Raw genomic sequence first — 12029 nt, forward strand, 5'->3', positions numbered from 1 at the left:
CGCCCCCCAACCCTCCCCAGCCTTCCCGCTGTAGTTTGACAGTCTGTTCTATGGTTGAATTTTAAGAGTCCATCAGATATATTGCAAATATTTTCTCCCAGTCTGTAGCTTATCTTTTTATCCTCTTAAAAGGGTTCTTTGCAGAGCAAAATTTTAAAGTTGTGATGAAGTACAACCTATCATATTTTCCTTTTATGGATTGTGCTTTTGGTATCAAGTTTAGGAACTTTTCTCCTAGCATTAGGTCACAAAAAAATTTTTTTTCTAAAATTTTTATGATTTTTTTTTTCATCCAAGACTTTTTTAAATTAACTATGTTGAATAAGAGCAGTAACATAGGGCATCTTTTCCTTTTTCCCAGTCTTAGGGAAAAAGGCATTCAATCTTTCACCATTAAGAATAATGTTAGCTGTAGATTTTTTGTAGATGTTCTTATCAAGTTGAGAAAGTTCTCCTCTATTTCTAGATTGCTGAGTCTTTTTAAAAAAAATCATGAATAAATGTTGAATTTTATCAAATGCTTTTCCTTCATCAGTTGATATAATCATGTTTTTCTTCATTAGCCTGTTGATTTGTTAGATAACATTGTTGACTTTTTGAATAATGGATCAGCCTTGAATACTTGGAATAAATTTTGCTTGTTGTGTTATTTAATTATTTTTATACTAGAGACCCGGTGCACGAAATTCATGCACTGGGGAACAGGTCCCTCAGCCCAGCCTACCTCCTCTCACAGTTGGAGCCCTCATCCCCGGGAGCCCTCAGGGGATGTCCTACTGACAGCTTAGGCCCGCTCCCTCTGCAGGAGGCAACCAGGCTGATCAGGGGAAGGTGCCATCCCCATCACCCCGCTACTGCTGCCACTGCCAGCCGCCGCAGATGCCAAGGTGTTTTCATCAACATTGACTCCAGTCCCTTCACCACGAAAAAATGACAACTTTTTTAAAGCATTTTCAAGATGTCTCTTTCATAGAATATGACATTTCTTTCTTCTTCTTCTTTTTTTTTAATCCTCACATGAGGATATTTTCCCATTGATTTTTAGAAAGCATGGAAGAGAGAGGGAAAGACAGAGAGAAACATCAATATGAGAGGCACACTTTGATTGGTTGCCTGCTGCATGAGCCCTGACCTGGACCCAGGCCTAGGAGGAGCCTGCAACCTAGGCACATGCCCTTGATCAGAATCAAACCCGGCTCCCCGTGGGTTTGTGTCTCTGTTCTGGCCCCAGCACCTCAGTGCCATGGCTGCGGGGCTAGGGTTGGGGGCCGGCCTCCCTGCGTGTTGTTCTCTCAGGCTCTGGACCCCTGCCAGACCCCTCCTTTTGAGCTGGTCGTAACCGTTACAGCATCCCCGCCTAATTTGCATATTCTCTCTCTCTCTCTCTCTCTCTCTCTCTCTCTATATATATATATATATATATATATTATTGGATTCAATTTGCTAACATTTTGTTGGGGATTTTTGTGTCTAAGTTCATGAGAGAGATTTGATTGTAGGCTCTTTTTTGTGCTATTTTTTATTTTAGCATTCAGGTAATACTGGCCTCATATAAAGTATTGTTCCCCCCGGTTCTTTTCTCAAGGGCTGGTTCTGCATATCTAATCTCTGGACTATTGCAGTGTTTCCCAAACCTGACTAGCCTTAAGGATAGCCTGGGTCACTCACTGAAATAGAGTCCTTGGCCCCACCCAAGAGTTCCAAAGAAAGATCTGGGATCTATATTTTTAACAAGTATTCCCATTGCCTTCTCATAGTTACTATTCCTCTTCTTCCCAATCCATGGTTCATCTATCATGTTTCTTAATTATCAATTAAATTGCCAACAACTTCCATAAAAGAGTTGTAATTGAGGGTAAAGTGTCTCTGAATGCTTGATTTTCTAAATGAAAGGCACCTTCATAGTGGTCTGATATATTTATTAATCATAGAATGCTTTAGTATCCTCATTATGAGCATGAAAAATGCTATTACTTTCCCCTACCCACAATAAAATATTGAATATTATGAAAGCAAACTGAAAAACTTTTGCAGCATAACAGAGAAATACAGCAGAAAGCAATATGGTACTACCTTATTTGTGTTTTAGGGCAAATTGTATTATGCTGAAGAACTGATACAGAGTAATTTCAGGAGCTTCTGGTAAAGTGATGGACAGAGCATTTGATTCTCTAAAGTATAAAACAGCTAATTTATTATAAAAGAGTATGAAGAGAATTTACTCCTGAGGTGCTACAGTGTCTACAAATGTTGATTGGCAAGTGCCAAGCAGAAATTTTGAAAATCATAAAACATAATAACAACATTAGTGTCTTAGCTTTAGAGTCTAAAGCAGTGATTCCCAAAGTGGGCGCTACCGCCCCCCGGTGGGCGTTGCAGCGATCCAGGGGGGCGGTGATGGCCACAGGTGCATTTGGGGGCCATGAGTAACTGCTATTAAAATTTAAAAAAAAATTAATTTCCAGGGGCTGAGTAATATTTTTCCTGGAAAGGGGACGGTAGGCCAAATAAGTTTGGGAACCACTGGTCTAAAGAGACTTAAAAAGTATTTCTTTTAACCCTTGCATTTTATAGACAAAAGTGATAAATACCCAAGCTTTATATCATGACAGACACTGTTGTAGTGCATTGGAGATAGAGCATTATTTAATCTCACTGCCTTTTAGGTAGGTTATTGTTATTTTTACAGATAAGGAACCAGAAGGACAGAGAGGTTAAGTAGTTTTCTCAAGATAACACAGCTAATAGGTGGTAGATCTGAGCCTAGGTAATCTGACCCCAGAAGTTTATTCTTAACTGCTACCCTTTACTGAGGAAATAAGCCACAAGTGCCCTGAGGCAAGTCCCTTCTCATCAGGGTAAAACTCAGCTCTCTTGATTTCTACCACACTATTCCTTCGACCTCACTAGGCTACATATAAACATGTCAGGTAAATTGCACCTCCTCTTGGACCCCTTCCTGTTATAAGCTGGAGTATGTTGTATCTCACAGCTACAGGATAAGTACTTCACTAATAGTCTCAAGAAAATCTTCTAAACTCTGCCTGAATTTCAAGTCTTCTGTCTTTCCGCACCACATAGACCAATAAGTAACTTAGCATCACCATTACGTTTAAAATGTAAGAACATGATGAATAACCCAAACAAACATTACCATTTAAGAGGTACCTCATGTTTCTCATAAGCATATGTTATGGGATGAATTGTGTAACTTTCCCAAATTCATTGTTGAAGTCCTACCCCCAGTACCTCAGAATGTGAGCAAGGGCCTTTAGAGAAATAATTAAAGTAAAAGGTCATATTGACGGGTTGTGATTCAATATGACTGGTCTATTTATCAGAAGAAGAGATTAAGGCACAAACAACACAGACAGAGAGATAACTAAGTGAAGACACAGGAGAAGGTAGTCATCTGTAAGTCGAGGAAAAAGGCCTCAGAAGAAACCAAACCTGCTGAGACCTTGACCTTGGGCTTCCAGCCTCCAGAACTGTGCAAATAAAAATCTCTGTCATTTAAGGCACCTACTCTGTGACATTGTGTTACAGCAGCCCGAGTTGATAAATACAGCGTAACTGTTAGAGCCTGTTGAGTCCTGAGAATAGTGATACTTGAAAAAACCCTTTGATCATTAAAGGATTCCTTATTAAATATTTGCTGTGTAAAAAGCCACTAGCAAAAAGAGTTGTCAGTTTAGGATATAGAGCTCCTCTGTATTCAACATGTTTCTCTTCATAGGAAGTACAATCCAACTTTCTCTGCTAAGGGCTCCAGAAATAGTCCTCATTTTCACTTACCCCTTCAATCCCCAGAACAAATACAGGAAAGTAACACTGACCACCCTCCTGACTTGTTGTGTCTTTAGTCAAGGTTCTAGATTGAGTCCTAACAGTGGAGTAAAAAGGGCAGGGAGTCCTAGCTTAACAATTGGCCTGTGGCATGGTCAGTAGTTAAACCATTTAACCTTGAAGTTGTCTACTTTGAGGAAAGTTTCTGTTCTTCAATACCTGATGGGGATAAGTTAAAGAAAAAAGACAAATATGCTTTTAGATCATGGGCTGTGGAAAGTAAGGTCTAGCAACCATAAGGGGATCAGGGAAATTGTACTCATTTCCCCCAGGATCCCACAGTGAGGGACCATGGCAAATGCTTTTGGGAAAAAGATGCTTAGGAAGGTTATCTTTCAATCTGGAACTTTCAAACTTAAGATACTACTGGAAACACATAGTATTGCTAGTTTATTTTAAAATTGATCATATGATCATATGTTGGTTGGGTGGAAATGCCCATTTTTAAGCATAATAACTACATATGTTTATTACAAGCCCTCATACCTCTTCCCCCAAACTCAAAGGAATAGTAAAACGTTTTGCCTAATGCTTCCCTTTTTAGGTCTTTTGCAAAACAGCATGAGCAAAAACATTACTTTTCTTTTGGAATAAAGTGTGTCTATGGACTAAGGAAGGAATTTGGCTATCCTGCACATTTCTCACTCTTGTCATAAATATCAGTACATAAGATAAAAAATAATGCTGCCAAATACTCACCACTAGAGAATTCCTCAAGCAGAGTTATACTGGGCACAAAGCGAGGTGTCAGTTTGGATAGAATATAAAAGATTATAATGCCTTACATCCATAAAGCACCAGGAAGTGGCAAAAAATGATAACCATTTAAAAAAAGAAAAACACAGTTCTGACATATTCCACATATTTTTTATTGCATCAGACTTCAGATAAGTTTTGTTGTCTTTAAATTCATAAAGAAATAGGAAGTGGCAAAAAAGCCAATAAGAATAGTTTTAAAATTCTGAAATGATCCAGGAGTTCTAATTGGGTCATATTTTATACAATGTTTGGTTTTCTTTAGTAGATAATACATACTTAATAAACATACATGTGATTCATGGAATAGTTATGACCCTATGTTGGTTGGGTGAAAGACTAAGAAGGAAATGCCTATTTCTAAGCATGTAACTATATACGTCCAGTTCCAGGAGCACACACGAGTGCAGTATTGCTCATAAAGCAGAAGTAAGATGATTTTTGGGGTCTGCAAGTTCTGTATTAAACGGATGGTGCTGGCAGCGGTAACAGTGAGTGAAATAGAACTTCCTCTGTCTAACATTCCTGACAAATGCTTGGTTGTTCTGGAGCAGCCATCTGTGTGTTTGCGAACTCTCGCAGGGCGCTGTATCACTATTGTTCACGAAGAGTCGTCTACTTGGGCATGTAGGTGCTCACTAAAGCATTTCTTCAAGCGCTGCTTCCTCTGTAGCTATTCAGCAGATGGATCCTTCAGATGAGCGAAGCAGCACTGCATCTTGACACCCGCGCGATGCCTGCCTGCTCCGGCGGGCGAGCTGTGAAAGAAAAGGACGAGGGCCAAGTGGCGAATAACACAGGCCCAGGGCTGCCTTTTCCCGCAGACTCAATAATGCGCTTGAAGTGGTGGCTTAACATGTTGAAAATGATGTGAAACTTTAAGAGCAACAAGTCAAACAAATGGCCAGGCTGGAGGCTCGAGGGATTTGTCAAGGGATCCGGGCCTTTCTAGTGCAGATTACCAGGTCGTCAGTTCAAAGGCAGCTGTGCTCAGCCATTACTAAACATTATTGCAGACGATGGCTGCCTGGGCCAGCTGGGGAGGGGGCGGGGGCTCCCGGTTCCCTGGCCCACAGCTGGGCAGCTGAAGCCCCGGCGAGGAGGACCACTCTTTCAGGGGACACTCAGGGAAACTGCAACTCACCAGCACTCCCACGATCCGCGAGCCCTGCTGCCACCTGCCCTCCTAACGCCCGGGCTCTGCAGGCTCATGGCATGTGCCGGCAGAAACCTGCCCCGGGACTGTGTGAGCTGCATGAGTTCTGTCAGCCCAGAGAAAAGCCTTTCCTGCATGGACCCAGCTGCCCAGGATCGAGCTGGTCTATAGATGGCTTGGCTTCTGGGTTTGACTCCATGTCTCTGAAAAAGTCAGGTAGCTCTGAGTTCCCTGCAGGCCCCTGTCTCACCCCAAAGCGCCAAGAGGTATCCCAGGGAGTTACCTCCAGGAGAGGCACGGCCCAGTCCTTTGATGTGACTTGGATGCAGTAAAATTTACATGAGGGTGCATACCATCTTCACAGAGCCTCGGATTCTACCGCACGATGGTCAGGATTGCAACTGTGTGGAACCCAGTCCCCGGGCTCAGCTTCCCATGAAATACAGAAAAGTTTTTCAAAAATAGAAAAGTAATCACATTCTGAGTAGTCAGATTAGGATCAGACCATTCAAACCAGCCTTTGGTAGAAGCAGGTAGCGTTGCCTGGTCCACTTGAGTGGGGAAAAGCGACCAGTAGGATGTTATCTTTCTGTGCTCTCCACCCCCGGCAACACCCATTCAGGATGGAGCAGAGATTCTGGGGGCTGTCAGGAGGCAGCTGTGGTTGGGCAGAAAGCCATGGTTGGGTCTGGAGTTGCAGTCCAGGATCTGCTAAGAATAATCCTGGCTAGTCCCATATCCTCTTTAGAACCTCAGTTTTCCCATCTGTAGAAATGGAGCAGGAGGGCTTACGAGCTATCCAAGGTGCTGTTTTTAAAACTTTGAATTCTTCAGAAGGTGGTGATTATCAAAATATAAATCATTGTGACTGAAGCCATTAATAGTAATTAAATTACATAGATTCACAGTGCATGAACAAAACTTGTTTGTTCTGTAGAAAACTGGGGATATAAGTTTAGAAAGCAAAACCTTCAATGGCATTTAAATTAAGGTTGCTTTGTGAAATGCATGCATAGAATGAAAACTGCATAGAAGACAGTGAAACAGCTGGATGTGTGTGTGCGTGTGTGTGTGTGTGTGTGTGTGTGTGTGTGTGTGAATAGATGTGGTTTTTTATATATTAGTAAATTTTTTTCTAACATTTTATTTATTGCATCCATTATTTTTTTTCAACAACTCAAGACAGATTTCCAAACAGCTTTTATCTTTAAATTTACTTTATGGAGGTAGTCACACTGCCTTTAGGAAAAAACCTTTATTAGGCTGCACTTACTACATTATTTTGAAAATAGTGCATTTATAGATCCACCTTCCCCCCAAAACCACACAAAACAAAAAATATAGATGTCTGGTTTTGTCAGTCTCTATAAATAAAAGGAGGCAGAGACAGTAAATAAAGAAAGGTGGCACGTTACATTACCATAACACCCCGGGAACCCAAGGTGAGGATAAAAGTGCTATTTATCAACCCACTGAGAGCTATGATGCTGTGGATTTTTATGTCTTCTGTGTTGCCGGAGCTCAGATAATTCCAGGGTTTGATTCTTTATCCTAGACCGTCATCTTTGAAAAGCTTTTTAGTAAAACTAAGAGGTAGAGTCTAGAAAGTAGGAGGCTGATGGGGAACAAAGATGAACGAGTGGCGTGCGGAGTATCTACACTCCAGATAGCAACAGAAGGCGGGGGAGTGTTCACATTCAAAGGGAATCTGTAATGTCACGATGCTCATCATTTCCGCATCTGTTTACTTGTTTGCAACCCTTACCACTGGCAACACCAAATGACTTCTGTTTAGTTTCTTTCCAAATCTGCCATTCCAGGTCAGGAATCCATTTCTCTGACTTTAAACTACAAAACTAGTAGCAAATAAAACAGAAATCTGAATGATGATATTTGCCCTATTTATATTTCTTTTTGCCTTGAAGGAGCAGCTTTCTTGCTCTCTTTCTGTCCCTCTCTAAATAGGCACGTATGTATTTATTATTAGGTATCTATCCTTGTAGAAAACATAATCATGGCTTCTTAGCATTAAAGTGAACCAGAGTATTGTTGAGTATGAAGAATACAGCATTTCTTTCTTTCTTTCTCTTTTTTTAAAAAATATTTTTTTTTATTGATTTCAGAGAGAAAGGGAGAGGGAGAGAGAGATAGAAACATCAATGATGAAAATCATTGATCAGCTGCCTCCTACACGCCCCCTATTGGGGATCAAGCCCATGTGCCCTGACCTGGAATGAAGCCCTGACCTTCTGGTTCATAGGTGGATGCTCAACCACTGAGACATACTGGCTGGGCTTTTTTTTTAAATTCAAAAGTTTTCGAAACCAGTCTGGGTTTCTAAGGTTAATGGGAGAACAGAGAAGTATGACTAACAGTTCCCGAAACCTACCCCATTCTACAGTTTAGGCTCTGTCCTTCCTGCTTTTAAATATTTCATCCAATTACCTCTCATGCCAACCTCTGAGATAGACAGTGTTCTCTCCAGGACACAGATGAGGTGACTTGCCCAAGGTCATAGAACTGGGGGTCAAGGGACACCTGAATGGGTAGCAAGGTGCAGACTTTATACTCTATAGTTTATGAGAAAAAAAATACTTTCTTTATTTAAAAATGGATCTTATCTTGCTCTTAAGACACTACTCAGCAGCTGTTAGGAGAAAAAGGTATATTTGTCAATTAAAAGGAACTTGAAAAAAAGTGAATTAAACTGGAAAAGAATGCTTGAAAGAGAATGTTACTTTAGCCCATCAGACTTATGCTAATAAAGTTACAGATATTGCACATTTGAGTGCTAGTGTGAACATTTTGGCTTGGGTACATGGGAAATTGTGGGTAGGACTTTCTCACAGAAGACATCCCTACTTTCTTCCACTCACCCCCACTCAAGTCTGGCTCCCTGTCCCCTAGTAGAGGCTCCCAAAGCACCTCATACTTCTCATTTGCAGAACTCATCACCCTTCCAAGTACTTCTTCCCCATCTGTCTTCCCAATTGGGACGGAGGCTCTGAAGAGCTGGGACAGTCCCTCTTCTTCGCCATCCAATCCCTGCATGCAGGACCTGAGGCAAAGCTGCAAGTGGAGGCCCTGGACCTTGGTTCCCCAACCCTCCTTTCTCTTCCAACCTTGAACAACCCAGCCTTACACTGAGGTTCTATCTCCTTCTACCCAACCACAGCTAGTCCTCTGCCTCCTCCTCCAGGGCCATTTGGACGGGGGATTTTGGGGTCTTGGGTACCAAGAGCATGGCTTAGAAAATGGGGGATGGGCCAAAGCAAGCTCTCTAGATTGTGCAGCCCAGGGCAGGGGTAGTGGTTGCCAGGGTCTAAGGAGGATGTTGCCAACACTCAAGAAACATTCTGAATGGACGATTAACAATGAGGCACAGCCACAGAGAGACAGCACTAAGCCAAACTCTGGGGGCCCTGAGCAGCAGGAGGCCTTGCAGTGAGTGGCTTTCTCTGGATGAAGCTCTCACTGTGGCTTATTCTACAACCTTCTTGCTCTTCTACAACCTTCAAGGACATTCAGATAAAGTTCCATCTACCTGAGTGTCTAATAAAGAGATCATCTCAGGCCTTCTCAGAAATGACTCAAATCAATAGAAGGTGGATACCCTGAGAAGTAGCCTGGCCCCTCAGGTTCTTTCCCTGTCTAGCCCCAGTAATTTCCAGACCAACATAGCATTTCATTTCTGACAATGTATATAAAGTTTAGATGGAAATGAAATTGCTTGTGTTATGTTGACCAGGCAGGTAGAGGCCAATTAAACTGGACTGTCCTAATAGAGCAAATGTAAAACCCAAACAGAAATGTTTGCTCAATGAGGGCAAAGAATCATCTCTCTTACAAGTAGACCAATGCTACATGGATTTCTGAAGTTAAAGTTTAGGGGTGGCATGAACACGAGGAGTGCCGAGGGACTCTTTGTGGAGAAGTAGAGAGAGTTCCTGGGGCTAGGTCAGAACTCCATTTGTTTATCTCAACTCTTATTTTAAAAACACAAGAATGGCACTGGCTGGTATGGCTCAGTTGGTTAGTGTCGTCCCATACACCAAAAGGTGGTGGGTTTGATTCCTGGGCACAGTGTGTATAGGAGGCAACTGATTGATATTTCTCACATTGATGTTTCTCTCTTTCTCTCAAATCAATAATTAACCCCCCCCCCATATTCTCAGAATTAAAAAAAACAAAACAAAAACAAACAAAAAAACACACACAAGAATGATTCTGAGAAATTCAAAATGTCCCTCACTTAGAGAAGGGGAAAAACAAAAAAAGGAATGTATATGCAGTAAACAGGAATTCCATTAAAAAAATTGACAATTACTTAGATGTCAGGAAGCCAATTTTAAAATCAATATGTTGCGGGAGAAGGATAGCATGATGTAGTGTCAAAGTAGGAAGCATTCTGAAAGCTGCATTTACTTTGCATCAGGCCTTAAGTAGTCCTGGTCAATGCTGAGCATCTGAGAAAGGAAGGTCCGACACAGTTACAATTCCACCTAAACCTTTACCCTAGACTGACCAAACCCTCTGATACAGCATGAAGCTGAAAATCAGGTTTGAGTTGCTTTTAGACTTACAGTTGCTTGGTTTTAATTGTAAAAGAACATTTCCACCCACGACACCCCACCCCCTTCCCCAGAATAAACAGCATAACTGCAAACAGGAAAAACCACAGAATTGGGTCCCTTGCGTCCCACTCAGATTCTTGGTGGCACTGCAAAACCCAATCTGAATGTTATTAAAAGGGAAGTGCAAAACAAAGGGAGATTTAAAGTAAATTACATGAAACAAATTGTCGTCATTTCTGCTGTAGTTTGTACAAAATTCAGTGTCATCCACATATGTGTATTACTGGAGAATCGTTTCAGCGTACTCAGCGGAAGGGGCAGAAATATATCTAATTTGTGAAGGAATTAACTGTAATTTGCAGCACCATTATCATGTTGAGGAGGTGCTCAGTAAAGGGTGCTCGGAGAGGAAGTGAAGACCAACTGCTGGAATGGAACCAGGAAGACAGAACCAAGTTTCTGTTTTCAATGTTTGGTACAAAGGCTTTCCCCATTCGTTTTAAATTACTAAGAAAAGTAAACATTTTGGTAAATGCTCCTGAGAGATTTATAGGTGACCCTAAATGCAATCTACTTGGTGACTGACTCAATTTTAATTCCTTTGGTTCTTGGTTGCAGAAAGGGCAACATTGTTACCACTTGCCCGGTCAAAGGTTACGTTTCCTGCCCTCCATCAACCTGGCTGGGACATCTGAGTGTTTTCAGATACTAGTCAGGTCACCTTCCAAGGGGAATCACTCACGCTCACCATCTGATGAAGGGGCCTCTGTAATGAATCCTGCTACCAGGTATGCAATTAGCCTGGCTCTAGCTTTCCTGGTTTAATGAAATGCATGTTAGATGCCCATCCATGTAAGAACTCGGCAAACAAAGGCACTTGGGAGTGGGATGTTCAATAACCATCCTTTCTTTTTTAAATTTTTATTTGAAGTACATTTTAATTACACTTTTTAGTACAGCGCAAAGTTTTCGTGCTTACATCATAGGGAATCCGGAAACTCAGAGTGCCACGCGTGGTTCACTGTTTCTCCAAAGAGGTTTCCGTGTGTAGCTTTAGTCATCCACTTGCGGTTCAGTGCTAATGCCCTTGGCAGGGCTGTGGGCGCTCTGTTCCTAAGGTCTCCATTAACCGAGAAGCCTTACTGAGGGCTTACAAAGCCAAACACTGTCTTAAGCTCTTTACTTGCTGATGACGATTATTACTCATAATTTTTTATACATGAGGAAACAGAAGCTCAGAGAAATTACTTGTCAAGCTAGGAAGTGGCAGAGCCAGGATTTGGACCCAGAACCTGTGCACTTAACCATGACCCAGATCAACACAATTTGACCAAGCAAAAAGCCCTCGAAAATCATTCTGGGATCTCCCAAATCCTCTTTTTGTTTCTTTGCTCAGAAGTACCCCTCTCCTGGCCCTCAGACAAGAACAATCTGGACTCTAACAACCACCCCAATTCAAAGCAGAGATCTGCCACCTTAACTGAAGATTTCCTAAACTCAGGATGTGCAGCAATGTGGTACCTCCCATGGGTGTTGGCTTGTTAGCCTGGCCAATCCGCTTTGTATCCCCCCAACTGCAGTGATTAGCTTAGGGATGGGTCCATGGCTCAGGTAATTTCAATCTGAGTTCATCTAAATTCTGTTTTTAAAAGTCAAGATTAAAAAGGTTGTGGGTGGGGGGGTGGGAAGAGATCAAC

General features: G+C 41.8%; 1 long non-coding RNA gene across 2 annotated transcripts in view; it reads left to right on the forward strand.

Moving 5' to 3' along the window:
• LOC106727478 overlaps positions 1-7895 on the forward strand; it is a 37320-nt gene extending 29425 nt beyond the window's left edge. For both annotated transcript variants that reach the window (XR_001363692.1, XR_001363694.1), the window contains one exon: positions 7882-7895. This is a non-coding gene — a long non-coding RNA (uncharacterized LOC106727478). The remainder of the gene's footprint in view (positions 1-7881) is intronic.
• The last annotated feature ends 4134 nt before the right edge of the window (positions 7896-12029 follow it).

This window comes from Myotis brandtii, unplaced genomic scaffold, assembly GCF_000412655.1.
Source record: "Myotis brandtii unplaced genomic scaffold, ASM41265v1 scaffold112, whole genome shotgun sequence".
NCBI classification, from domain to species: Eukaryota; Metazoa; Chordata; class Mammalia; order Chiroptera; family Vespertilionidae; genus Myotis; species Myotis brandtii.